We start from the raw sequence: 27593 nt of genomic DNA, 5'->3' as shown, positions 1-27593 counted from the left end.
ATTTATGTTTGAAGATCGGTTTTGTGCATATTCAGTGGAAGGGAAAAACAAAGTATTTATGTACAGTATATTATTTTACATTATTTTATCACATTTTTCACAGTCCACTTCTCAGAAGTTATGCTGAATTCTTGGCTTTTATGTTTGCTGTTGATCAAGTTAACAAGGATCCCAAACTTCTACCCAATATGACTCTGGGCTACCATATGTTTGATACTTTTGAAGATGAGACTAAAGCAATACAAAGTGTCCTACAGATTCTGTCTGGTGTAGACTTTGAGGCTCCAAACTATTCCTGCATGAAAAATGGCAAAGTAGCTGGATTTGTGGGACATTCATTCCTAATGGAACACATTCTGCAAACATAAGGGTATACGAAGGTTAGTCTGACCAAGTGAGCATTTACAGTCAAGTTTTTTAATATTTTTTTTTTATTTTTACAATATCAGAGAGTAAGGCTGGTTTCACATTTGCGTTTTTTTGCGCTGGAAAAAAACGCATACGTGCGCATGCGTTTTTTCCCCTATATTTAACATGGGTGCGCATACCTGCGCGCTGGTAAGCGCATGTATGCGATTTTCATGCGCTGCGGTTTTTTGGGGTGTGCGTTGGTATTTTCCAGACGCAGCATGTTGCATTTTTTGGCCCTTGAAAAAATCGCATGCGCACGTATGCGCACGTTTTGCGCTAAAAATGGCCATTATAGCCTATGGATGCGCATACGTGCGCACTGGCATGCGCAGGTATGCGTTTTTTTAGCGCTGCGTTTTTTTGGTGGTGTCCACTTGTTGTCCTAGTTATAATCTTCTAAAGTCAAAAAAAAAAAGTCTATATAAAGGAGGTGCCTGCCAAAACTCTGCCACTACTACACTGACAGATTGAAGAGCAGACAGTCAACCAAGAACCCATTATATCAGCGAAGAATGTGAGTATATTACATTATATGCCTGTCCTTTTAAATTATGTATGTACTAATGATTTTTATTATTTTTACATGCAGTATGTCTTCAGAATCAGAGTATTCCCCATCGCGGCAGGAATTGGCGCAAGCAGACCGTGAGGTGATTATTTTCGTGCATCTGGTAAGTATATCTGCTGCTTCTCCAAATCTCTTACGTTTTTTTCAACTTTTTTAAGACATCGTCATCATCATCTTCTGCGGACGGGACTAGTGAGGGCGAAGAGCAGGAGCAGCGAAGCCAAGTCCCGGTGGTGATACGGAATGTAAGTATCAAATGATTTGTAATGTTCTTTATTTTTTATCTTCTATTTTTACTCTTTTTTATGTTTCTTTTTTTGTAACTTTTTATTCAATTTAAATTTGATTATTCTAATGAATGTGTTTTGTCTAGGTTCCACAACGGGATGAAGACGTCTACCTGGATAATGAGCAGCTCATCAGCCTGGTCCAGGAGCGTTCGCCGTTGTGGGACAGCCGTGACCGGCTGCACAAGGACATTGTGGTGACCCGGCGGCTATGGAATGAGGTGGCCGCAGCGTTGATGGATGGCTGGGACAGCGCCACAGCATCCTCCAAAAAGGCGTTTAGTGAGTATTTCCCTGCTCTGTATTGTGCCTCAGTGACTGTTGTCCTTGACGGCACTGTTGGGTTTCGTGCTAGGCGTATTCTAGCAGGAAACCCAACAGTGTCATCGGGGTCTACAGTGACTGCTTTGAGTATTGTATTGCTACATTGTGCCGCAGTGACTGTTGTCCTTGACGGCACTGTTGGGTTTCGTGCTAGGCGTATTCTAGCAGGAAACCCAACAGTGTCATCGGGGTCTACAGTGACTGCTTTGAGTATTGTATTGCTACATTGTGCCGCAGTGACTGTTGTCCTTGACGGCACTGTTGGGTTTCGTGCTAGGCGTATTCTAGCAGGAAACCCAACAGTGTCATCAGGGTCTACAGTGACTGCTTTGAGTATTGTATTGCTACATTGTGCCGCAGTGACTGTTGTCCTTGACGGCACTGTTGGGTTTTGTGCTAGGTGTATTCTAGCAGGAAACCCAACAGTCTCATCGGGGTCTACAGTGACTGCTTTGAGTATTGTATTGCTACATTGTGCCGCAGTGACTGTTGTCCTTGACGGCACTGTTGGGTTTCGTGCTAGGTGTATTCTAGCAGGAAACCCAACAGTGTCATCGGGGTCTACAGTGACTGCTTTGAGTATTGTATTGCTACATTGTGCCGCAGTGACTGTTGTCCTTGACGGCACTGTTTTTTTTTTATCAACAGTGGACAAAGTCCGAACACGTTGGCGTTCGATCAAGGACCGCTTCAACAGTGATGTTCGTGCTGAGGGCCAGGTTCGCAGTGGATCTGCGTCAAGGACCAGAACTAGATACCGTCACTATAACGCGTTGCAGTTCCTAAGACCGGTCCTTGCCACGAGATCGTAAGTATTATAAATTTTGGGTTATTATTTTTATTAATCTGTGTTTTTCTAATCCACAGCTGATGCTTCTTGTAAAGGCATGGTAGTAATGATTTTCCTTTCTTCAACAGCACCTGGAGCAGCACCCTGCAACCTGGCCCTGGAGCGGTCCTTCCTCGGACGTCCTCTGACCCGTCCCAGCCATCCGACAGCCAGGAAGCACCTTGCAGGTCAACCACACACACAGCTGGTGACCAGGAAGCTGGGCCATCAGGTGTTCCCCTGTCCCAGGTCTCTGCCACTGGTTATGCGTGCACTACCCGCCAGCGGCAGAGGGCCTTGGACAGGAATGTCTTGCCCGAGTTTATGCATTTGAGCGAGACATTTAATTCCAGCCTCAAGTCACTGTCCGACAGAGTTGAAAGCGGTTTTGCACTCATGGAACGTGGTTTTAACCACTTTGAACACCGCTTCAATTCTGTAGAACAGCGCCTTGACCGTCTGGAGGCCGACCTCAACAGACCAGCACACCATTTTTTTAGTAAGATTGAAAAGGGCATGGCGGAACACCTTAGTCCTGATCAACAGCTGAATGTGCTGCAGGCCTGCAACAATGCTTTCTTGCAGGCTATGCAGCATAATCGGTACGGTCAGCAGTCAGTGGTGTCCTTTCCACCTGTGCCACCATTGACTCGCTTCACCTCACTACCGACTTGTGCTGCATACCACTGCACGGACACCTCTATTCAAAGCCAGGACACCCACCGTTACACCACCACAAGTCTGAGTGCAGCTGGTCACTTCACCGACACCACCATGGCAAGCGCTGCTCCTGTCTGGAGCACCACCGCCACTCCCATGCATGCGTGGAGCTCAGCCACCACTAGGCAAACATGGAACAGCCCTGCCGCTACAACAACGTGTAGTAGCCCTGCCACCACCACTCTGCAAACCTGGACCATCACTGCCGCCACCAGTCCTCCTGCAAGGATGAGCACTGACAACGAAGAGCAGCAGCAGCAGCCACCTCAGCAGCAGCTCCAGCCACCTCAGCAGCAGCCACCTCAGCAGCAGCAGCAGCCACCTCAGCAGCAGCAGCCACCTCAGCAGCAGCAGCAACCACCTCAGCAGCAGCAACCACCTCAGCAGCAGCAGCCACCTCAGCAGCAGCCGCCACCTCAGCAGCAGCAGCCGCCACCTCAGCAGCAGCAGCAGCCACACCTGCAGACGGGGGACCTACACTCAATATTTGCCCCTAGTTCAAGGCGAAATCTATCAAGGCGGGCATTGGGCCAAAGTCGGTCCAGGCACACAAGCCTACGGCGACATGCCATTACAACTAATGTACCTGAACAGATTTCCTCTCCTCCAAGTGTTCCTAGTTTAATTCCCTTAACTGGACTACCTTCCCCCACAAGTTTTGTTGCCCCTTCCCCTTAAACACCGTCTTCAACAGCAAGTGTTGCATATTCCCTGCACACCCCCAAATTGAAACCATCTGCCCCCAAACGCCGGAAAAAATAATTTTTTGGTTTATTTTTGTGATAAAAAATAAATTTACATTTGTGGTTCACCATTACTAAGTTTCATTAATGTTGTTCGCGCCGCTCACACACACTGATGGGTAAATACATGTTAAAAACCAACCCAAGGCCTAGTATAGTCATATGTGAAATAACACGGACTAGTATAGTCATACCAAGGCCTAGTGTAATAACTCGAGTTTTACCAACTTGGATCTGGTTTCATGAAAAACAAACTGTTGAAACTTGTCTTAAAAATAAGTTTCTTTCTAGTTTCACCAGTTTGTTTTTTGTGAAACAAGATGCTAGTTGTTAAAAATCGAGTTATTACAGTAGGCCTTGGTATGACTATACTAGGCCGTGGTATTTCACATATGACTATACTAGTAGGCCCAAGGCCTACTATACTCATATTTGAAATACCACGGCCTAGTATAGTCATTCCAAGGCCTAGTGTAATAACTCTAGTTTTACCAACTAGAATCTGGTTTCATGAAAAACAAACTGTTGAAACTTGTCTTAAAAATAAGTTTCTTTCTAGTTTCACCAGTTTGTTTTTTGTGAAACAAGATGCTAGTTGTTAAAAATCGAGTTATTACAGTAGGCCTTGGTATGACTATACTAGGCCGTGGTATTTCACATATGACTATACTAGTAGGCCCAAGGCCTACTATACTCATATTTGAAATACCACGGCCTAGTATAGTCATACCAAGGCCTACTGTAATAACTCGATTTTTAACAACTAGCATCTTGTTTCACAAAAAACAAACTGGTGAAACTAGAAAGAAACTTATTTTTAAGACAAGTTTCAACAGTTTGTTTTTCATGAAACCAGATTCTAGTTGGTAAAACTAGAGTTATTACACTAGGCCTTGGAATGACTATACTAGGCCGTGGTATTTCACATATGACTATACTAGTAGGCCCAAGGCCTACTATACTCATATTTGAAATACCACGGCCTAGTGTAGTCATTCCAAGGCCTAGTGTAATAACTCTAGTTTTACCAACTAGAATCTGGTTTCATGAAAAACAAACTGTTGAAACTTGTCTTAAAAATAAGTTTCTTTCTAGTTTCACCAGTTTGTTTTTTGTGAAACAAGATGCTAGTTGTTAAAAATCGAGTTATTACAGTAGGCCTTGGTATGACTATACTAGGCCGTGGTATTTCACATATTACTATACTACTAGCCCCAAGGCCTACTATACTCATATTTGAAATACCACGGCCTAGTGTAGTCATTACAAGGCCTAGTGTAATAACTATTTTTACCAACTAGAATCTGGTTTCATGAAAAGCAAACTGTTGGTTTCAAGTTTCACCCGTTTGTTTTTCGTGAAACAAGATCCTAGTTGGCAAAAATTGAGTATGCCTTGTTATGACTATACTAGGCCGTGGTATTTCACATATGACTATACTAGTAGGCCCAAGGCATACTATACTCATATTTGAAATACCACGGCCTAGTATAGTCATTCCAAGGCCTAGTGTAATAACTTGTAAGTTGGAATGGAGCAGATTACATTCATCCACTCAATGCTGACTTGTATTCCCCATGGACTTTCATTGGGGTTGGGTTTTGAGGGTTGTGTTTTGAGAAAATCACATACTTTGTTTTCAACTAGTTGCACAATTTTCTCTTGAAAAAAAATGGTTTCCTGATTCATGGCCTGCAGCTTTGCTCGTTCCAATATATTTCACGCAGACTAGCAATGCTGCATTTTAACTCATATGTGTATTTACCCGCCCAGGTGTGTGAACATCAAAAAATTCAGTTATACATGGGAAGTTTTTTATTAAATTGGAGTTTCAAAAATATAGTGCACTCAGTAATGGTATCAAATAAGGTTTTTTATTACCATAAACAAACAAAAACATTACACCATTTCATCTTGCCAGTACACCCGTCCTACATCAGAAATAAAGTAGGCCGCAAATTGGTCCCTCATTTGGCCAACTTCAACGGATGACTTGAGAGTGTGCTGAGTGAATTCAGGCAATGGGTTAGGAGCATCATCGTCCAGTTCAAAGGTCGGGTGCTCTTTAGCCATCACAAAGTTATGTAGAACCACACAGGCCTTCACCACCTCATCGACTGTTTCAAGTTTAAGATTAATGGCCGTGCCCAGAATTCGCCATCTGGAAACAAGAATCCCAAAAGCACACTCGACAGTTCTTCTGGCCCTGGTCAGCCTGTAATTAAATATTTTTTTGGTGTGGTCCAAGTCCCGGCTGGAGTAGGGTTTCAGTAAGTTTCCGCACATTTGAAAAGCCTCATCGCCAACCATTACAAAGGGCAGTGGCGGAGCTTCGGTGTGAGGAAGAGGCCGTGGCATAGGGAAATTAAATTGGTTGCCATACAACCTCCGGCCCATGTCTGAGTTTTTAAAAGCCTGTGAGTCATTACCACGGCCAAATGCTCCAATGTCCACTGCTACAAACATACATCCGGCATCCGCAATCGCAATGAGTACTATTGAAAAGTACTTTTTGTAATTATAGTACTCAGATCCCGTTCTTTGGGGTTTGATGATCCGTATGTGTTTACCATCAACAGCTCCCAAACAGTTGGGAAAATTGCATACTGTCCAGAATTTGTCAGCAATTTCCATCCACTTTTCAGCGGTGGGCAGGGGCATAAATTCTGGGCAAAGAACATTCCAGAGAGCCCGGCAGGTGTCAGCAACAATTCCAGACAAGGTAGAGATTCCAATACGGTACTGGAAGTGTAGTGAAGATAGGGTTTCTCCAGTCGCCAGGAATCTGTGAACAGACAAAGAAGTAAAATTAATATTTATGTATATTATTTTAAAAAACTATAAAATAAAATATTAGTACATTCACGAAAACTAATTACCCACGGTTTTGAATACTAAATTTAAAAAAAACCCATCAGACCGCACCCCTTGGTTTTTAAAACATACCGTAATGTCACCAGTAGCCGTTCCTCAGGAGGAATCGCACGACGGAGCTGTGTGTCCTGTCTCCGGATGGATTGTTGGACACGAGCAAGCAAATCCATGAAACTTTCGTGGGACATCCTGATATAATCTGTAAATTTCTCCGGGTTTGCCTGTAGCTCGCTGTAGAGGGTGTGGTATGCCCCACGGCTCTCCCGGAGTTCAACAATCAGATGTATCCACATACGCCGCCGTCTTCGCTGCCTCTCTCTCTTCCTTTGTTCATGGCAAGCAACTGCATACGCCTGAGCCATCGCGATGTCCAAATCCAAGTTGAAGTGAAAACTCTTCCAGCGCAGATCCATGGTCACGAGAAGAATCAAGCAAATGTGAAGAATACTGTAGACAGGGTCTATATATTAACATACCACACCCACAATGAAGTCCCATTGGTCTTGTGTGTTGTTGAATGGTTGTTTTTTCATTTTTGTGGGGTTTTTCCAAAATCTGTAAAAAAACGCAAACGCACAAAAAACGCATACAAACGCGCAAAAACGCTGCGTTTTTTTCCTGCATGCGCATAAAAATGCTTGAAAAAAACGCAGCGTTTGTATGCATTTGTATGCGTTTTTTTAATGCGTTTTTTTGCGGGAAAAACGCGCTGCAAAAAAAAGCAAGTGTGAAACTAGCCTTAGTAAGACTTCTAACTATGTACTGTATATTACTGGGATGAGAAGTATAGTTCAAAGTTTCTGAAAATGTATTAATAAGTATGAGTTAAAAGAAAAAAGAAAGTAAAATGATTCTAAACATTTTTATACAGTGGATCCTCACGTGTTAATTTTTGCAAATTAAGACCTTTATTAAAAAAGGTGTTACCAGCACAGGAAGAAGACAGGAAGGGAGATGCAGATACCGGGGCTAAGATGTAGCAGCGCTGGATATGCAGACGACAGGAGGGTGAGTAGCACTGTGGGAGGGTGAGCCATTCCATATTCACCTGTCCCAGTTCTACCACTGCGCTCAGTCTCCTTGGTCCTCTAGCTGTGATGTTCAGGTCAGAGGGTGTGATGATTTGGTTAGTGCACGCCCTCTGCCTGAACAGTCACTGCAGAGTCGACGATACTGAGGAGCAGAGGGCAGTGACAAGAGATCAGTATGTCATTTTTCTAAATCGCAGCAGCAGCATTATTATATGGGGCATATATTAATATGGAGCATGTTATGGGGCCATCATTAACCTTTGTGAAGCATTATATGGGGCATATATTAATATGAACCATGTTATGGGCCACCATTAACCTTTGTGCAGCATTATATGGGGCATATATTTATATGCAGCATGTTATGGGGCCATCATTAACTTTTGTGCAGCATTATGTGGGGGGTATTTTAATAAGGAGCATCTTATGGGGCCACCATTATCCTTTGTGCAGCATTATATGGGGCATATATTAATATGGAGCATGTTATGGCCACCATTAACCTTTGTGCAGCATTATATGGGGCATATATTAATATGGAGCATGTTATGGGGCCACCATTAACCTTTGTGCAGCATTATATGGGGCATATATTAATATGGAGCATGTTATGGGGCCATCATTAACCTTTGTGCAGCATTATATGGGGCATATTTGTAATATGGAGCATCTTATGGGGCTACCATTTTACCATATATTAATATGAACCATGTTATGGGCCACCATTAACCTTTGTGCAGCATTATATGGGGCATATATTTATATGCAGCATGTTATGGGACCATCATTAACCTTTGTGCAGCATTATGTGGGGCGTATTTTAATAAGGAGCATCTTATGGGGCCACCATTAACCTTTGTGCAGCATTATATGGGGCATATATTCATATGGAGCATGTTATGGCCACCATTAACCTTTGTGCAGCATTATATGGGGCATATATTAATATGGAGCATGTTATGGGGCCACCATTAACCTTTGTGCAGCATTATATGGGGCATATATTAATATGGAGCATGTTATGGGGCCACCATTAAACTTTCTGCAGCATTATATGGGGCATATATTAATATGGATCATGTTATGGGGCCATCATTAAATTTTGTGCAGCATTATATGGGGCATATTTGTAATATGGAGCATCTTATGGGGCTACCATTTTACATTTATTGGTATCTATTTTTATTTTTGAAATTTACCAGTAGTTGCTGCATTTCCCACCCTTCTGCTTACACTCAAAACCATAAGTTTTCCCAGTATTTTGTGGTAAAATTAGGGACCTCGACTTATACTCGGGTCGGCTTATACTCGAGTATATATGGTAAGTCAGTGATTGGATTTACCAATGGTTCAGTGTATCTGCTGGATGAATGACACAGTGCAGGTACGACTTAACCTGGCTCTTTAGGTCATTTGATTGCTTTTGCTGATGTGCATCAACTAGATGCAGTGGCAGATAAAATATCTGGTCCATCCTGTCAAATATACTGCAATTATTGTAATTTGTTGTAGCTGTAATGCAGGCACAGGCAAGGACATATTAAGCTTGAAGTGAGTCGACAGGGTTCTCCACAGATGTCTGAGAAAGCATCATCGAGCAGAGTAAAAAGCTAACCCTTGTAATATGCAATGGTCTAAAAGTATGGCTATCTAATAGTCATTCATTACCTTGATAGAAACGATACACATTTCATCCAACATGCATTCCAGCACACCACTTGCCATGCTCACCAGCTTAACCGAGGGCCCAATGGAATAACTTCATCACACTGCTGCGATGGTTGGTAGTTATGGCCAGCATCTTTGTCATCTTTTTCACTCTATCAGTCTTGTCCCCAGTGTGTTCAAACTTCAAACTTAATATCTCCCTCCATCTACACATCCAGCGGATGTAGCATGAAAGTTAAGTGTCTGCGTAGGAAAGCTTCAACAATGTCACAATTTAATTAACAGTTTCAGAAAAAAATTAATAATTTTGTTAAAGAAAATTGTTTTAATGGAATTCCAGGAATATTTTTTGCTAAGTCACCACATTTTTTGCCTTTTTTGCTCTGCACATTGGTGAAATTCTTCACATGATGCTAGTAGAAAAAACAACACACAGATGCTGTTTCACCAAAAATTAGAAAGTAGATGAGTTTAAGGCCAGGACATCTTAAAAAAAGAAATAAAAATTAGACATTTAAATATTTTTGACAAACTGATAAAGAAGTGTAAGGATGAACAGTACAGAAAGAAATAGATGAGAATGATGATGGGGCAGATGCCAATAACAAGGTACTACTTGCGAGTGCAAGAAAGACAATCACTAAGAGAAGAACAACAGCTTTATCCTTGCTCATTTTGCATGTAATTTTCCCTTCCCCACATGAGGAGGACCTACTGTTTTATGTGCTGACTGAGTCATGCAGCTCCTAATCGATAACACTATGTAATACAATTTTTGTTCCTGGCTTCCAAGTGTAATATTTCAACTCCTTATGTTTAATGACTATGGAAAAATGACTGCATTCGGCAGAAACTTTGATTCTATCATCACAGGCCAGAAAAAATTTGTAAATTTTCGTTCATGCGGTCTGATAAAAAACAACACTTTCATGGTAAATAGACAAAGACAGTCAAAAATCACTCAAAAAGGTTCAGAAATGAATTGCTTTTCTAGATTTGTGTGTGCACTGCCAATCGCTTTCTCGGAGAAGCTCCCATATATAGTCCCCATCATGTTTTCGTTATACAGTCCTTGGTAACAATGTTCAAAGTCCAATATATCTTGATGAAAGCGCTCGCCTTGCTCCTCAGAGTAAGCTCCCATGTCCTCCTTCAACTTGTCAAGATGAGTGTCAAGGATATGGACTTTGAGAGACATTCTGCTTCCCTTTATGGCGTAATTCTTTATGAGAGTCTGAACCAACTGCACATAGTTTTCAGCCTTGTGATTACCCAGGAAGCCATGAACCACTGCAACAAAACTGTTCCAAGCAGCTTTCTCCATCCTGTTTAGCAGCTTGCCGAACTCGTCACATTCTATGATTTTCTTGATCGGTCCAACGAAGATATCAGCCTTGACCTTTGCCTTAGACATTTTTGGAAAGAGATCTTGGAGGTACTTGAATGCTGCTGACCAGAGATCAGCGACTTTGCCTTTTTTAGGGTCGAGTCGGGTTTCATGAAACCCGACTTTCTTACAGTCGAGTCAAACGAAATCGGCCGACTATCGGGAAAAGTCGGAGGACTGACTGAAACACGAAACCCAATGCAAGTCCCTCTCTCTCCCCCCGGACGCTGCACATGTCATCTCGTTGCCCACAGTGTACGTCCTTGCGCATTGGCTGAAAAAGAGTCACGTGCAACCATTCTCGGAAATCTGACTTTGGCGCTCGTTTTGCCGACCGCATGGCCGACTTCACGCTGTGGTCGGGTTTTGGTCTGTGAAACCTGACTTTGGTATAACTCGGCGACTTATGAATCTGGGCGACCTGTTTCGCTCAACTCTACTGCTGACTCCTTGTCAAGAGCCGTGACAAATTGCTTGTTGAGGCCTAACTTGATACGCAGTGGTGGTATCAACACATTCAGAGTTTTTTTTGTCAATACTGTATGGCCATGTGAGGGCTTATTTTTTGCAGTACGAGTTGTACTTTTGAATGACAACATTGGTTTTACCATGTTGTGTACTCGAAAATGGGAAAAAAATTAAAGTGCGGTGAAATTGCAACAAAAGTGCAATCCCACACTTGTATTTTGTTTGGCTTTTTTGCTAGGTTCACTAAATTCTAAAACTGACCTGCCATTATGATTCTTCAGGTCATTACAAGTTCATAGACACCAAAATGTCTAGGTTCTCTTTTATCTAACTTTTATCTAAGTGGTGAAAAAAATTATAAAGTTTACTAAAAAAAAAAAAAAAAAATGCGCCATTTTCTGAGACCCATAGCATCTCCATTTTTCCTGATCTTGGGTGGGTGGAGGGGTAATTTTTTGTGTGCCGAGCTGATTTTTTTTAATGATGCCACTTTTGTGCAGATGCGTTCTTTTGATCACCCGTTATTGCATTTAATATAATAATAATAATAAATTTTATTTCTATAGCGCCGACATATTCCGCAGCACTTTACATTTCAGAGGGGATTTGTACAGACGATAGACATTACAGCATAACAATAATCACATACAGTAGATTATAACAAATAACAAGAGGAGTGAGGGCCCTGCTCTCAAGCTTACAGTCTATGAGGAAAGAGGTAGACACGAAAGGTGGGTGGTAACAGTTGCCCTGATTGTATGGACCAGCCATAATGTTAAGTGTGTAACAGTACAGACACAGAGGGCTAATGGATGCATAAAGCATGTGGGAACATGATGCGGGAAATCTGGTTATGGTAAAACTTTTGTCTGTGCCACACAGGGATAGAATAGGTTAATGTGTTGAGGCGATAGGCCAGTCTGAATAAATGCGTTTTCAGGGCACGCTTAAAATTGCATTTCAATTCAATGTTGCGGTGACCAAAAAAAAATCGTAATTCTGGCGTTTTGACTTTTATTGTCGCAATGCTGTTATTCCTTTTTCATTGATAGATTGGGTGATTCTGAGCATGGCAATATCAAATATGTGTATGTTTATTTTTTTTAATTGTTTTATTTTGAATGGGGCAAAAGGAGAGTGATTTGAACTTTTATGTTTTTTTTCATATTTTTAAAAGCATTTTTTTTTTAACTTTTGGAATGCTACAATATTCTCCATGGGAGACTGGAAGCTGCCGTAGCTTGATCACCTCTGCTGCATAGAGGTGATGCTCAGATCACCTCTATGTAGCAGAATTACTGCATTGCTATGAGTGCAGACCACAGGGTGGCACTCACAGAAATCTGGCATAAACAACCTTAGAGGTCTCAAGGAGACCTCTGGTTGTTATGGCGATGCACCGATGACCCCCGATCATGTGACGGAAGCGCTTGTTAAATGCTGCTGTCAGCGTTTGACAGCAGCATTTAATTACTTTATATTACTATTCCGTCCGTAGCCAGTAAGGGTTTAAACTGTACTAAAACTAAATCTTTGAAATTCTACAAAATAAAGCACTGCCATCTAAACGAGCAGCAATTGTTCACCTTACCTTCAAGAGGTTTCCTGCAATATTTGCAAGTTAAATGAGGTGCCCAGAACTTGTCTTGATCCCCGACAGGCATGCCGAAATATGCCTTATAGGCCTCACACATCATATGACATGCTTTCACAGAATACTTTCTCACTCTTGCCTTTATAAATTGTCCACACATGTAGCAAAATGTATCTGCTGGGTGCAAACAAATTCTTGATGCCATCTAAAACAAATAATGGCTCCTTAACTACGATTCGTCTTTCTCTTACTCAGCAATAACACAAACCGAAATGTTTTGCATGACTACTATTGAACAGTCTGAGAACGTTCTGGAAAGTTCTAAAAGTTTCTTGAAACTTCTAGACAATTCTGGAAATTTGTAGAAACTTCTGCACAATTCTAGCAGTTCAACAATATTGCAGAAGACTACTCAGTATTGAATACAATTCAAGAATTTTCCCAAAAACAAAAATTTCAAAATTCTATTGTCCTGATCACAAAAGAAAAGTTTTTGTGGAACAACAACTATTTTCAATTTGTTCACACACTTTGGACCTAGGAACAAAAAATAAATAAAAATTTGTTACATAGTGTAAGTGTCAGGCTGTACATGCCTTTGTTTCAACAGTACTGCCTGCAAACAATAGTAGATTGGTCCTTCTACAACATTGAATATAATTCCTACACCTGAGACACTTTTGGAATTGTCAACGATATGATCACAACCAGAGCTTTCTGGCACATTTGCTCTGCACTTTAATGCTGACTCCATCATACTCCTCGCTCGATGACATCACATCCTCTGCACCCAAACTTTGTTCCTAATCATCATCAGCATTATCCATTATAAGCTCACTGTTGCCTTAATATGGAAAATGGCCTGAGCTTCTTGTCATGTAAGCTGTGTATGCCATAGGCTTTAATGCAACCCAATACCTTCAGAGATGCAGACTTTTCATCTATGTACTGTTAATAAACTGGATGGTCCTTCTCCTCTTACATATGAAATATATGGAATGTTTAATTTAGAGGGGAGTATAATCTCATCTGCATTAAAGAGGGCAATGAGTGGAAGACTGTGTTCAATACTCCTGAGGGACACTATGAGATTCTGCTGATGCCTTTGGAGTTGAAGAAAGCTCCTTCCGCCTTTCAACACATTTATAAAAGACATCTTCAGTCACCTGGTAGGCATATTCATTGTGATACCTCTGAATGACTTACTAATTAATTCAACTGACTTTTAGTCACTCCAGTTACAAATCAGGCAGGTCTTACATATACTCCGAGACAATAAATTATATGTCTAGCCCTAGAAGTGTATGTTTTTGGTTGAGGAGATACCATTCCTAGGATACGTCTTGTCTTCCATTGGTTTTCGCATGGATTCAGGGAAAGTCAGGGCGGTATTGGATTGGGATCATCCAGAGTATTTGAAGGCATTACAAAGATTTTTAGGTTTCATCAACTACTATCGTTTGTTCATAAAAAAACTTTTTGGTTGTAGCCAAACCTCTTACAGTTTTGACCAGGAAGGGGACGGACTTCTTCAAGTAGTCCAGTGCTGCTAAGGAAGTATTTGATAAGTTGAAAAGCTGTTTACTTCTGAGCCAATTTTTATTCAGCCTGACATCTCTCAGCCTTTTATTATTGAGGTTGATATGTCTAAGCTGGGAGTGGAGGCTGTATTGTCACAAGGTGCATCTCCTTGTAAATGGAAACCATGTGCTTATTTTTCTAAAAAAAAACTGTCACCAGTGTGGGAGGAACGGCCCCCGCTGAGTGTCCGGGCCGGAACCAAAGGAACCGTCATCCGGGTTCCGGGGGGAACTGTTACCGGGGGACAGAATTCAAGGACTGACTGTTCTGACTGACAGATGGGCTGTGGGAGGGACCATTATAAAGGAGGCAGAGAATTCCCCGCACGATGAGTCAGCAGACCAGGACAGAGACTGCAGGAGAGTGAGGGAGCAACGGGAAGCTAGAGCGACTAACCAGTGCGAGAGAGGATGCTCACTAAGGACTCCAGAGGGATGGTGCCAAGCCGATCGTCCAAGACTTGCTGCCCTGCTCCAGCCTGCAGCCACTGCGCCCCCAGTTCAACCCGTGGCTGTTGCCGCCCCCTCTCAGCCCATGGCTGCGGCCTACCCGCCGTCACCCATGGCTGCTGCTGCCTCTCCTCTGCCCGCAGCTGCGGTCTGTTCCCCGCCACCCGCAGCCGCCCCATGCTTGCCCATGGCCGCGGCAAGTACCCTGCCGTCGGCGGCCACCACCATCCCGCTCAAGCCCGCAGCAGGGGCCGGGCCTCTGCTGACGGCGGACTCCTCGTCGCAGCCGTTAGCTGCGCAGGTGGCCTGTCATCCACCACCACACATCGCTGCCGCTGGCTCCAGTACGGGGTCTGCGGCCCACCCATCCAAGGACTTTGCCAGGCCAAGTGGGGCTCCAGTGTCGCCTGTGCGCTGGAGGGCACGAATACTCTGTTAACGCCTCAGCAACTGGGCCCAGCAACTACTACGCTGAAAGACCACCAACCCGAACGGCGAGGGATGTCTGGACAGTAGCTAAGTTGACTTTTCAATTAAGGACCCGTAGTCAGCCAAACCGCGGCCCGGCCCTATAGTGGCTGGTAGAGTTGAGCGATACCGTCCGATACTTCAAAGTATCGGATCGGAATGGATCGGCCGATCTTAAAAAAAAGTATCGGTATCGCCGATTCCGATACCGGAAGTCCCATTCAAGTCTATGGGACTTCCGGTATCGGAATAAGAAAAATCCTGTTTTTCCCTTGTACAGCCTCTCTGGGGTCTGTACGGGCCTTTCGGGGGGCTGTGCCGGCCTGCCAGGGGGTCTGTGCAGGCTCCGGTGGTCTGTGCCGGCCTGCCGGAGGGCTGTGCAGGCTCCGGGGGGCTGTGCCGGCCTGCCGGGGGGCTGTGCAGGCTCCGGGGGGCTGTGCCGGCCTGCCGGGGGGCTGTGCCGGCCTGCCGGGGGGCTGTGCAGGCTTCGGGGGTCTGTGCAGGCATCGTCCGATGGGACTACAAGTCCCATCGGGCGATGCCTGCTACCATGACAGTGATTGACACATTAGCCAATGATGGGACAGTAGTAGTCCAATCATCCGGCTAATGTGTTGAATGTAAAAAAAAAAAAAAAATACATGCTACATACATGCTACATACATACAACATGCATACTACATACATGCTACATTCATACTACATACTACATACATGCTACATTCATACTACATATATACTACATGCAACATACATACTACATATATACTACATGCAACATACATACTACATATATACTACATGCATGCAACATGCATACTACATATATACTACATGCTACATACATACTACATATATACTACATACATACTGCATGCTACATACATACTACATACATACCACATACATACTACATACATACTACATGCTACATATATACTACATGCTACATACATACTACATATACAGTGGGGCAAAAAAGTATTTAGTCAGTCAGCAATAGTGCAAGTTCCACCACTTAAAAAGATGAGAGGCGTCTGTAATTTACATCATAGGTAGGCCTCAACTATGGGAGACAAACTGAGAAAAAAAATCCAGAAAATCACATTGTCTGTTTTTTTTTCATTTTATTTGCATATTATGGTGGAAAATAAGTATTTGGTCAGAAACAAAATTTCATCTCAATACTTTGTGATATATCCTTTGTTGGCAATGACAGAGGATAAAGGTTTTCTGTAAGTCTTCACAAGGTTGCCACACACTGTTGTTGGTATGTTGGCCCATTCCTCCATGCAGATCTCCTCTAGAGCAGTGATGTTTTTGGCTTTTCACTTGGCAACACGGACTTTCAACTCCCTCCAAAGGTTTTCTATAGGGTTGAGATCTGGAGACTGGCTAGGCCACTCCAGGACCTTGAAATGCTTCTTACGAAGCCACTCCTTCGTTGCCCTGGTGGTGTGCTTTGGATCATTGTCATGTTGAAAGACCCAGCCACGTTTCATCTTCAATGCCCTTGCTGATGGAAGGAGGTTTGCACTCAAAATCTCACGATACATGGCCCCATTCATTCTTTCATGTACCCGGATCAGTCGTCCTGGCCCCTTTGCAGAGAAACAGCCCCAAAGCATGATGTTTCCACCACCATGCTTTACAGTAGGTATGGTGTTTGATGGATGCAACTCAGAATTCTTTTTCCTCCAAACACGACAAGTTGTGTTTCTACCAAACAGTTCCAGTTTGGTTTCATCAGACCATAGGACATTCTCCCAAAACTCCTCTGGATCATCCAAATGCTCTCTAGCAAACTTCAGACGGGCCCGGACATGTACAGGCTTAAGCAGTGGGACACGTCTGGCACTGCAGGATCTGAGTCCATGGTGGCGTAGTGTGTTACTTATGGTAGGCCTTGTTACATTGGTCCCAGCTCTCTGCAGTTCATTCACTAGGTCCCCCCACGTGATTCTGGGATTTTTGCTCACCGTTCTTGTGATCATTCTGACCCCACGGGGTGGGATTTTGCGTGGACCACCAGATCGAGGAAGATTATCAGTGGTCTTGTATGTCAAATTCCCACACAGCAATGGCATAAAGTGAGACTAGGGACTTTTTTTTTTTTAAGTGGCGGAGGAATACAGTGCGGAAGGATACCTACCTTCCGTCATTGGATTCCTGCAGCCCGTAGAGAACGGCAGCAACAGCTGATGCTGCAGTTCTCTACCCAAGATCGTTGTGGGACACACTCGTGGACTGCTTCGGATCGTGGGTGAGTATTTTTGTGGTTTGTTATGTTAATATTTATTCCGTAAAAGACAATGGCTTCGGGGAACAATGTGACAAGTATTGGTAAGTATGTTACTCTATGTTATATATACTGTATGTCTATGTATGTATTGTATGAATGTATTGTATGTAGTATGTATGTAGTATATATGTGGTATGTATGTAGCATGTAGTATGTATGTAGTATGTATGTAGCATGCATGTAGCATGCAGTATGTATGTAGCATGCATGTAGTATATATGTAGTATGTATGTAGCATGTAGTATGTATGTAGTATGTATGTAGTATGTATGTAGCATGCATGTAGTATATATGTAGTATGTATGTAGCATGTAGTATGTATGTAGCATGCATGTAGTATATATGTAGTATGTATGTAGCATGTAGTATGCATGTAGTATATATGTAGTATGTATGTAGCATGTAGTATGTATGTAGCATGCATGTAGTATATATGTAGTATGTATGTAGCATGTAGTATGTATGTAGCATGCATGTAGTATGTATGTAGTATGTATGTAGTATGTATGTGGTATGTATGTAGCATGTAGTATGTATGTAGCATGCATGTAGTATGTATGTAGTATGCATGTAGTATATATGTAGTATGTATGTAGCATGTAGTATGTATGTAGCATGCATGTAGTATATATGTAGTATGTATGTATGTAGTATATATGTAGCATGTAGTATGTATGTAGCATGCATGTAGTATATATGTGTTATGTATGTAGTATGTATGTATATATGTGGTATGTATGTGGTATGTATGTAGTATGTATGTAGTATGTATGTAGTATGTATGTGGTATGTATGTAGTATGTATGTAGCATGTAGTATGTATGTAGCATGCATGTAGTATGTATGTAGTATTTTTTTTAACATTTAACACATTAGCCGGATGATGGGACTACTACTGTCCCATCATTGGCTAATGTGTCAATCACTGTCATGGTAGCAGGCATCGCCAGATGGGACTTGTAGTCCCATCGGACGATGCTTGCACAGACCCCAGGACATCAGCACAGCCCCCCGGCAGGCCGGTACAGACCCCCACAGGGTGCACAGACCACCGGCAGGCCGGCACAGCCCCCCGGCAGGCCGGTACAGACCCCCACAGGGTGCACAGACCACCGGCAGGCCGGCACAGCCCCCCGGCAGGCCGGTACAGACCCCGGGCAGTCCACACAGCCCCCCGGCAGGCCGGCAGAGACCCCCGGAAGGCCCAAAATGACGGCGCATCATGATGCGCACACACCGCGCATCATGATGACGTCAGGCTGTCAATCAACTTTGAACTTCCGATTCCGATGCCGACTTCCGATATTGAAAAAATATCGGAAGTCGGTATCGGAATTCCGATACAGCAAGTATCGGCCGATACCCGATACTTGCGGTATCGGAATGCTCAACACTAGTGGCTGGCTATTGCCGGAAGCAGTCGTGTTCTACTCTTTCGTGTTTGCTTGTCTAGAGCCCCTGCAGGGGGCAACACGTGTTACCCCTTTTTGTGTTCAAGCTGTGACTGAGGAAAGTTCCCCCAGTCTTCTAAAAGTTATTTTAGAAAGCACCAGGTTGTCTCGCGACTGGTCACTGCATCCTGCGTACCTGCAATTACCACACCAGTTGAAAAAAATTATGACGTTGATAACAGGGAACTCTTAGCAATAAAATGGGCTTTTGAGTAGTAGCCTCATTTTCTGAAGGGAGCGTTTCAACCAGTGATGGCAACCGCGAATCATAAGAATCTGGCATACTTGGATAAGCTGAAATGTCTAACACCTCAACAGGCAAGATTGGCATTGTTCTTTGCCAGGTTTAACTTTCTTGTCACTTATAAGCTGGGGAACAAAAACATTAAGGTGGATGCTTTGTCCTGTTGCTTTCCTGGGGTGGTAAATAAGTGTGAACCGGTGCCTATTCTTCAAAAATTGTTAATCTCCGTTTTAGAGTCCTCAGTGAACATCACATTTCAGTGTTGGCTAGATATCCTGGTGATAAAGCCCCACTTATCTGCTTACTCAGCAATTTGGTGGCCAGGGGCTCAGAAGGATGTCGGGAGTTTGTAGCCACCTGCAATGTCTACACGTGTTCTAAGACCTCTCATACTTGTCCATCGAGGGTTCTCCAACCATTGGAGATTTCCATGTCTGCTGGAAAAGCTGTATTTCTTGTGGTTGTGGATAGATTCAGTAAAATGTCTCATTTTGTTGCTTTACCAGCTTTACCAAATGCCAAATCCTTGGCAGAAGTTTTTGTCAGGGAAATAAGTAGATTACATGGGATTCCAACCGATATTGTTTTTTTCGGAGGTGCGGTTTGTTTCCATGTTTTGTATGCATTTTGCACCCATCTGGAGATCCATTTCCATTTTCTTCCAATTTTCACCCACAGTCAAATGGAAGATTGAATGGGTTAACCAGAATGTTTAGATGCATCTCAGATGTTTTGTTCCTGAAAATCATAAGGACTGAGTTACCTATTGACAGTTAGCCGAATTCGCTGTAAATAATCGTCGTCAGGAATTAACCATTCTTAGTTTAGTTCTTTAATGGTAGTCGCCCTTCTGGAAGAATGGTTTTCATTCTCCATTTCTTCCAAATGGCAGGGGGTTACGAATAATTTGAGGCGGATGGGATGCAAATATAAGAGTGTGGCTGATCGGAGCTGTTTTTGTTGGGTCTGGACCTATATGTTGGCGTGTGTGTTGGTGACTTGTTGTAGCTGTCCTCTTTGAACATTAAGCCGAAGGTTCCATCTTGGAAACTGGGTCCCAGGTTTATTGGTCCTTATAACATCATAGCCATCATCAATCTCATAGCATTCTACCTTGCTTCAAGGCCTACCTTTATGATCCCAATGTATTTAATCTTATTCTCCTCAAAAAATACGTTGCATCTTCGGTACCATCACCTCTACCACCATCTCTTGTCATTGTCCATGGTAATCTAGAGATTCAGATTGCAAAGATCTTGGACTCTTGTCTTGTTTGTCGAATGCTTCAGTATCTGGTACATCGGAGGGGTGCAGTCCTGACGAGAGGATGTGGCTACCAGCATCCGATGTTCTTACAGAACAGACTGGTCCGGGATTTTAACATGGCACAGTCTAATAAACCTGGTCCTGAGGTTCCAGAGCTCCCTCACAAAAGAGGGAGTACTATCACGGGGTTACCGCGACAGTGTAGAACCAGGAGACCGCAGCATCTGATTGCTCCTTTTTCGGCGCTGAGAAGAAGCACTTCTCCTTCATTTTAAATGTGTTTATTTCTTCTGGAAGAACAAGGCTTCTTATTTGGCCATGTTGGAAATCCCTGTGCCCGATTAGCCACTCCTTTTCTTTATAATCTGTGTTCTGGTACTAATCCTCATCAGAGCTAGCTTTATTGCTGCATGGCTAGCAGAGAGAAAAGAGTTGCTTGTTTTGTATGCGTGGTAATTCCTTATCCTTCTCTATTTTGTTTTTTTTCCCCTTCCTGTACATCCCACTGGATTCCTCTGTTATATGTGAATGAATATTTAATATGCCTGGAATTTTCTGTTAACCCTTGTGTGTGTTGCCCTGTTTGTCAGGTTAGTGTACTGTAGTGCACAGTAGCACCCCCTCTTCCCTGGGTGGGGGAAGAGAACAGATGGATGGCTAACTTAAGAGATTGGGCAAGGGCGGAGGCCATGGCAACTTTTCCACCTGCAGTATCCTGGGAAGCAGGCTGAGCTAGGGTGCCCCCTAGTGTTAGGGATAGGGAAAGAGCCCCTGGTCCTGGCTCACCCAACAGCTATGTTGTGACAGTTGTACTATTCCTGCAATTTTTGGAGTCCTTATTGTTACTTATTTATTTTTTCCACTTGAAATTGTTGTGAGTAGTAATGTCCAAATCATTCTGGCTGCCTTATGGACAGTCAAAATAGCTTACACTCCATTAATGGCCCACATCCTGAATCTAATTATGCAAGATATCCTTCACAAAATTCTACAAGTGAGAAAAGCGGTGGTTATGGCCTTTTGACGGTGCGCTGACCAGCGCCAAACGCAACCTGTTGCAATTTGGTTGTGCTCGGCGCACCGTCAAAAAGACGCAGGTGCCGCCAAAATGCATACTGCGCACGGCCTGCGTCCTCAGTGATAAAGATAGGGGATGCATGATGCATGCAGCGTCATGCGCCCGGAGGCGGAGCTACCGGCATAGGTGCGGCAAGGGGCGGGGCTTAGCAGCAGCCGTGCGCAGGCCGACGCTGTGGCCTTTAACGCAAATGTGAAACCGGCCTTATCCTGCTAATTTTTCCCTGAAAAAATACATTCACCAGCTTGCAAGAGGGGATGGAGGAAGAACACCCATTCACACTTGTTCAGCAATACTCATGTTTGATGGGATCCATCAAGGTCCATGCCAAATGTTGAAGGAATTGAAAGAAGAAGAGAAGGTGCAAGAAGTGTTGGAGCAGTAGCAGGTGTAAGTGGAGCAATGTATAGACTTTTCACAGGCAGGGTCATGGCAGACAGTCAGAACAAAAATGAAGATGACCATGTTGACGGTTATGATAACCAACCATCATAGTGGGGTTTTAACAATGAAACAATGGATCACTTAGTGATGCTGGAGGGAATAACCTGCGGTATGCTGCAATGCTTGTGGGAGGATAGGAGTATTGGTAAAAGGAATTGATCAGCAGTCTCTTTTGCTGTACAATCTGAAGACAGCAGGAGATAGAGGCTGAAACAGAGCATGGGAAGTGTCACTTGTCAAAGTGCATTCTGCTGTTAACAAACTGTGAAGGATTTATCACAAAAAAATTAACACTGGCAAACTACATCAGTCCGGCAATGCTCTGACGCCTCTGATAATCACCTCACTTTCTATGGACTTTGTCCATGGTGATCCTGGTTTGGGGATTTTTAGCTTTATCAGATCTGCTTAACTCTAAATTTAAAAACGCTGATTGTGCCAGAACTGCTGCACCCAGAAAACTAAGTAATACATTGATGGATTCAGGGCCTCTTTGCCTACATTATACTACTCTCAGATGAGTTAGCAAAAATCTGCTGACAGATCCCTTTAGAAAAAGCAAAGTGATGACTATTAATAGCCATCCTGTCACGGGTGTATCAGATGATACGGACAGTCACTCTGCATCTTGCTGCAGAAGGTCTCTGAGTTTGGCATATCAGAGGCCTTTTTAATCCTTCTGATGTTTGGATCCAGTGGCAACCTCCCTCCGGCTCTTTTTGACACACCAGGAGCTGGGTGTTTATAGTCTCTCAGTCTGCTTCTGGAAGTCGCCAGTGATATTCACATTTTCCCTTGTGAAGGCTTAGAGAGATAGCAGTCGCCTTTCTTCATCTCTGGTGCTGTTGGAGGACTTTTAGTGTTATCACTCTGTTGTCTGCTCAAGCTAAGTGTTCCCCTCATTCATCTACCCTCTCTGTCTTTAGTTGTAGTGGGGACAGATTAGTGACCCATCATCTCCTTAACCAGGGCCTATCACTAGACTGAGGCAGGAATTAGGTTCCTGCTCGGCAATAGGTAAAGAACCTAAGAAGGAAGGTTTGGAGCAGATAGGGTGATTTTAGATCTGTTTAAGGGTCACTACTTCCCACTTTGTTGTGCACTTAATACCTCCTCACCTAGCGTGACAAATACTTTTAGATCCCCGCAATAAAAGCAAAATGGGGGATTTTTTTCCAGCTTTCAAAAGGGAGTCCAAAATGGCTAAATTACACAATTTGATCTGTTAACTACTCTGAGAATAATCACTTGTCACCCACACATCTAAGGGATAAATAATAAGAATAATAATCTTTATTTTTATATAGCGCTAACATATTCCACAGCTCTTTACAGTTTGCACACATCATCATCAATGTCCCCAATGGGGCTCACAATCTAACTTCCCTATGAGAATGTCTTTGAAAGGGATCAGGATTTGGCTGCAGAAAAAAAGAATGATGTGAACATAGCCTTAAATGAAAAAGGATCATCAAAATCCACTGGCATTTATTTTTTTTATTTGTTCTTTTGCAGATAAATTATGATATGACGGACAAACTCCTAAATAGCAATGTCTTTATAAATTCTCTCTTCACTTTGGCTCCACATGATTATTTCCACAATTTGGCTATTGTGTTCTGCCTAAAACATTTTGATTGGAATTGGGTGGGAATTATAACCCCCGAGGATGAAAGTGCCGAGGCTGAAGTGCGGGAGCTCAGCAGAATGATGGCCAGACATGGAATCTGCGTAGAGTTTGTAGTAAAATTAGCTAAAGATGAAATTAAGAATTTAAAAAAAAAGTCATCTCATCATCAGAAGGTCTACAGCTGAAGTTCTAATAATTTGTGGCCAGTTTTCCACAATATACAATAGATTGTTGCGAGTATTCGACCTGAAGAAAACTCTGATCCTGAATGATTCGTGGTTCATGCATCCTCTTATGGGATTTAATTATATGATTTTAGTTAATTGTAGTTTGAGCTTCTCACCGTTCAATAAACCATTGCCTAAGCTCTGGAACTTCATTCATAACTTAAACGTAATAAATAACCCAAAAGATCAGTATCTTGTCTGGATTCTTTACTTTCACTGTTTAAGTCAAAACAGAGAAATCGATGCTTTAAAAACCAAAAATCTAAATCTTATGTTGATGAATTGTTCAGCAAAATCTTTTCCGACTTTACAAATTCATCCAGTGGATATAATAGTGTACTATGTGTATACAGCGGTGTACGTCCTGGCTCACGCTTTACATGACATGAATATATTTATGGACAGATTTCCTTACAAATCCAGAAGAGGCCATTATAGAGGAAAGGTAGTTACCGATAATAATGACAATGCCCTACTGCTCCTACTATTACTATACTATTTGTTCCAAAGAGAGACAATAAATGAATGGCTCTAGGGGAGTGGATACACTTTTATGAAAGGTCAGATCGGTATATGGACCGACAGCATGCAGTATAAAGCAATGAGTGTACAGTGCTCAGCATCAAAAAGCATTGAACAATGTGTATAACACAAAAAGAGATACGGCACTCACCCAGATGAAGTAAAAAACGGAGCCCTTTATTATCTATATATATAATTGACTTAAATTGTCTGTCATCCACTTCCGTCTGGATGTCCCCAAATCCCACAATCCACTGAGCCACACCGGAAGTACGCCGACCGCCATTTTGGTACACCCAAGTGATGCCGCCCGGATCCTGGCCACCGCTGCGATCATGAGGCTGTGAAAGGTGTGAAAGGGGTATAACGAGAGGGTATAATCAGAGGGTTGTAATAAAGGGGGTATAATGAGAGGGTGTAATTAGGGGGAAGTAATGAGAGGGATGCTGCCGCCGGACCCCCGCCAGGACCCACTACCTGACTACACGCGCTGGATCCCGCCGCTGCCTGCACACCCACCTCAGTGTAATCACAGCCGGCAGGAAAAACCACGACTTGAGGTCTGTGCTAGAGATTGGGTGCAGCCACCCTGTGATGGCGCCGCACACCATCTCCAGCACAGGCCACAAAACACCGTCTTTCCTGTCAGTTGTGACTGCACGGAAGTGAGTTGGCCGCCACCCCGAGCGCCACAAAGCTGCCCCCATCGTGATGTTACTGCCCTACCGATGCGATAGCATCGGGCACACATTTAGTACTATTATAACGTTAGAACAAGGTCCACAAGAACAGCAAGTGTGTTACGGTATGCGGGGAAAGGAAGGCGGGTGACCGCCGTTTCACGCGACAAGCGCTTCAACGGGTTCCGGACCCACTGAGCACAGCTTTAGAATCTTTAAGGACTTGACATTATCGTTGCTGATACATATTTGTCTCTTCCACTTTATCCTATGTGAACCTATAGCTGGGAGCTACATCCCTCAGCTGTCAGCTTCAGCACCCCTGATAACAGGAATAGAGGGGTCCCATGCTGTTCTTTTAATTATTTAAATAAGTAATTTAAAAAAAAAATGGCATAAGGTCCCCCCATTTTTGACATCAAGACTTGCTAAAGCTTACAGCTGGGGTCTGGTATTCTCAGGCTGGTAAGGGGACATGGATATTGACTCCCCAGCCTAAAAATAGCAGCCTGCAGCCACCCAGAAAAGGCACATCTATTAGATGCGCCAATTCTGGTGCTTTGACTGGCTCTTCCCACATGACATGTAGTGGAGGCACTTGGGTTTCATATTTGTAGGGTTGATGTCACCTTTGCATTTTCAGGTGACATCAAGCCTATGTGTCACGTCCGCCATGTCTGTTTTGCCTCATGACCCCTGGAGCGGTGTGCACGCGCAGCTCATGTCTGCTATCCTGCATGTTCCCTAGAGCAGTGTGCACACTCACCTCATGACTGTTGGGCTGCAAGATGCCTGCGTTTCTGCTCTGCCTTCTGTGATCATCTCTGTGTTCCAAGAACCCCTGATCATGTGACCTTTCCTAGGCTCCAGCTCTGTCTGGTTCTGCAATCATCTCTGCATGTCTGGAACCCCTGATCATGTGACCTTTCCTAGGTTCCAGTACTGTCTGGTTCTGCAATCATCTCTGCATGTCTGGAATCCCTGGTCATGTGACTGCTCTCTGTGATCCTGGAGGATCTGAACTGGAAGTTCTCCCCTGGTCTTGACCCAGAAGTACTGGTGCTATATCAGACCGCCCCTCCCTATGGTCAGGGCCTGATTATTGTGTTGCTTCCCTGCATGGCTGTTTGGTCTGCTCGGTCGCTCCCTGTATTCTGTGCTCCTGCACTCTGCCCTGTCGTGCGTCTCTGCACACGCTCTGTGCTTGTACTCTGCCTCTTGTCTCGTGCCATGTCGTGTGTTGTCTCTCATGCCATGTTTGTCCTTGCCTTGCTTTGACTTGTAGTCCTTCCTCTGTTCTCTGCCTTGCCTGTTTCGCCATGTCTGGCCTTTGCTATTCTGAGCCTTGTAGTACTTCCACGTTCTTTGTCTCTGCCTGGTTTTCCGTACTCTGTCCTATGGTGCTCTCTTGCTCATTTCCATGTCTAGTCCCAAGGCTCTGTCTTGGCCTGGCTCTGGGCTTCGGCCTACGCTCCGCTGCTAGACTCTGTCCTCTGGTGCTCTCTAGCACACTCCCTGACTAGTCCCAAGGCTCTGCCTTGGCCCGGCTCTGGGCTTCAGCCTACGCTCCGCTGCTAGTTCTAGGTCTCGTTTCCTGGCTAGTCCCAAGGCTCTGCCTTGGCCCGGCTCTGGGCTCCGGCCTACGCTCCGCTGCTAGCTCTGTTCTCGCTCTGATCTGACTATGTGTTTCTGTCTCTGTTGCTCTCTGTGTTTTGCTCCCTGCCCTGCCTTGCCTCACTCCCTGTCTTGCCTTCCCTGAACCCCGGCGTGGATTCCCTCGCCGCCTCCTGTGCCTTGGTCGTGCCTCGTGTTTGTGTACAGCCGTGTGCACTGGCCAGTGAGGCATGCCTCCTGCGTGGCTCCTAGCACGCACCTTGCCTTGAACCCTGGCGTGGCTCCTAGTACGCACCCTGCCTTGAACCCTGGCATGGCTCCTAGCACGCACCCTGCCTTGAACCCTGGCGTGGCTCCTAGCACGCACCCTGCCTTGAACCCTGGCGTGGCTCTTAGCACGCACCCTGCCTTGAACCTTGGCGTGGCTCCTAGCACGCACCCTGCCTTAAACCCTGGTGTGGCTCCTAGCACGCACCCTGCCTTGAACTCTAACCCTGGCGTGCCCTCTATACGCGCAGGACTCTGCCTTGAACCCTGACCCTGGCGTGTCTCTTTGCACGCGCAGAACTCTGCTTTGTTTCTTGTGCTTTGGCGTGTCTCTACACACGCACCGTCTTGTTTGTTGTACTTTGAACCCTTCTGTCTTGCACCTTGTGCCTTGGTGTGTCTCTACACATGCGCCATGTCTCGTTTGTTAAGCCTTGAACCCTGGCGTGTCCCCTACACATGCATC

This window comes from Dendrobates tinctorius, unplaced genomic scaffold (assembly GCF_039654945.1).
Source record: "Dendrobates tinctorius isolate UK_male_01 unplaced genomic scaffold, ASM3965494v1 ptg000095l, whole genome shotgun sequence".
NCBI lineage: Eukaryota > Metazoa > Chordata > Amphibia > Anura > Dendrobatidae > Dendrobates > Dendrobates tinctorius.
The sequence above is the reverse complement of the archived record's forward strand: the minus strand, read 5'-3'. Positions refer to the sequence as shown.